Source organism: Aplysia californica, unplaced genomic scaffold, assembly GCF_000002075.1.
Source record: "Aplysia californica isolate F4 #8 unplaced genomic scaffold, AplCal3.0 scaffold00025, whole genome shotgun sequence".
NCBI classification, from domain to species: Eukaryota; Metazoa; Mollusca; class Gastropoda; order Aplysiida; family Aplysiidae; genus Aplysia; species Aplysia californica.
Window position 1 is genome coordinate 2445924 of NW_004797295.1, and position 2768 is coordinate 2448691.

The 2768-nt window shown below is 45.1% G+C and overlaps 1 protein-coding gene across 1 annotated transcript in view; it reads left to right on the forward strand.

Moving 5' to 3' along the window:
* Window positions 1–2768, forward strand: part of LOC101861260 (probable JmjC domain-containing histone demethylation protein 2C) — a gene marked incomplete in the record, with an annotated part of 102788 nt that overhangs the window by 56379 nt on the left and 43641 nt on the right.

Sequence of the window (2768 nt, forward strand, 5' to 3'; positions counted from 1 at the left end):
CGGCGACCACACACACACACTCTCGCCAGCGTGGACAAAGGTGTGCATTGGCTGGCCTCAAAGTGTACACACACGCGGAGCTGACCCTTGCGCCAACTAACCACCCCATTCCCGCCTCCTTTCCTCAATCTCAAGTGTTGAAAGGGGCGATCCTTCTCCCACTGTTATTGTGGCTGACGTATTTTGTCCGTCTTTTCCCTGTCCCCCCACACGCGCGCGCGCGCACACACACAAACACACACACACACACACACACACACACACACCTCTTATTCGTTTGCCGTGTCACCTGCCCTTCTATTAACCTCAGGCCAATTCCTATATTATTTCTATACATGTGTAGTAAATTTTTATTTATTTTTATTTTTATTTATTTATTTATTTTTTTTTTTTTTTTGCTCTTCTGCTTCTAATATTTCCTCTTCAGCTTGAACTCTTATAATTATAGTTATAAATATTATTTTGATCTGCAATACGCATCACGTGTAGACCCCATTACAGTTGCCGCGGTGTTTTCCAAAAGAAGAGGCGCATCAGACCGTAACAGCGCAGAGCGACCTGGCTTTACAGTCAAATGAAAGGAGCGCGGGAGTCCTTCTCCCTCCTCTAAACATTGCGGATAGGGCTTCGTTTGGGACCGCAAGTTGTGGAGACATTAATTTATGTAGTAAAATGAAATGACTACTTCGACTTTTTTTTTTAGTAAACGAAAGTGTACGTCTTGTGCGGGAGCGTAGTCTTTACTGCTCCGCATACTGAGTTTGTGGTGTCTCCTTTGTCTCATCTTAATATGTGGTTTAGAAATAAATTTCTTATGAGCTTTTGTATGGATACAGAAAGAGCTGGGTTTCGTTTTACTCTTGTACTTCTCATCCGCACGTCTGTTGTCCTTGTGTGCTTTGTTGCCTTGCATGATGTAGTCATTTCGGTCGTGCTACAAATCCCAAGCATTAACTCATAGGATGTGACAAGAGGAAAACGGGGGGACGGGAGCTCTTGGCTGCTGCCTGTTGTGCGTCGTGCGTAGTAGTTGATCAAGCTCAAGCCCCTGTCATAGAGCTGACACTGACGGCCGTTAGCCTGGGCCCATCAATCTTTTGCCCGACACAGTGCAACCCCTTGCGTGTCGTGTCTTCTTCCCCCTCGCTGTTACCGTGTTCTTGAACGGACTAAAGACGTGTAGGAAGAATAGAGGAGGATTGGGTTTTTGGGATGTATGTTCCGGCAGAAGGGAACGCCTTATGCATCCAAGCTGTGTTGTCCGGTGGAAAAGAATGAGGGGGGGGGGGGCGCAAACATATTAATTGTTTGTAGTGGTTCATTTGGTCCAGTATTGCAATATGTCCCGTTTTTTAAATTCAAAGCTTACCCTCGGGGCAGTGCCACTGACTGTAGTGTCTTTAGGCCATTCCCAAAGGGGGGACATTTCTTGTTCAAGCACAGTAGAATTGTAAATGGGCTGATTCATCATGTCACGCTCATAACTGTGCCTGATCTGCAACAGAGAACTGCTGCTTTTTCTTTCCTAATCTTTACTATTGTTATTTATTTCCCCTACTTCTTTTGTATGTTTGTCAATCTTGTGACCTGCTATTTCCGGGGTGCCTTGATAGTCGAAGCAGACCTTGTGCTGTTGAAGCTAGAGAGGTGAGCAGAGTAAGTCTGATTCCCTGTAAGGACTTCTCTGTTGACACCCACCCCTTGGTGCTCATATGACCTTATGCAGTTGCGAGCGCCGTTAAACCTTCTACTATAAAAACACTTTTTTAAAATCAAAGCCGCAGATATCTAGGTTACGCTCTGGTGGAATTCCCCGAATGATTTCTATGGGTTTCTCTTCCATGGTGAGACGCCCAGTTACCTCTGTTAACAAGACCAGGGGACCCCCGGTACCGGTCGTTAGTTCGTTACCTGTGCATTGAAGGTAAAATACATTAAAAATGACATTAAAAAATGGAAGTCATCCGATCAATGTGTACATTATAAAATTATAGAGTTCACGTCTACGCTGCTCGTGCAGCAACTGTTTTATAGTTTATTGCATATGAAAAGTAGGTCAGTCATAAAATCAATTTGTAATCTCTCCATCAGCCTTGTTTGATTTGCATCGTGTGTTCTTAGGCCACTTTAACGCTTTCGATAGACACGTCTTTTTTGGGACATAGAACATCTTGTCAGTTTATCTTGTCAATCCAGTTTATTCTCTTCTTGTCTTATCTATGTCGCCTTCCTGATTATACAGTTGTTTAGGTGCCCATTTTTTAACTCCCACAACCCAACGTGATTTTACGTTGCAGTTCTAAGGGGATGCAACCTCGTGTGCACACCACACACATTTTCACGACCTACGCACAAGTTTTTCTTTGCCTAGGGAATAGATAGATTTTCGCACTGTAAGAAGATTTTGAAGAAGAGTGGGAAAAGAGGGGGGGGGGGTGAGAATATCTCTTTTGTTGCCCTAACAGACCCGAGTCTATATGTTGTTGCATGAATTGCTTTTCTCAAAGAGATCTCAACAGCTTTTTCTGATTCTGCTTAACGGTAAGCACCGTGACTTTGAGACGGCCTTTGTTCACCGCGCCCGTGTATTTTGAGACGACCCCTGTACTCTTTTTTGGCCGTCCGTAGTCTCGGCCCCCACAGCTCCCGCTGGCTTTCAACTGCGCGCATCTCTGTCCCGGGACTCGAGGCCGCGGCTAATGGCATTTGCATGATAAACCCCTCGTGCTCGGATCTCGGATTTCTCTCTCTCTCTCTCTCTCTCCCTC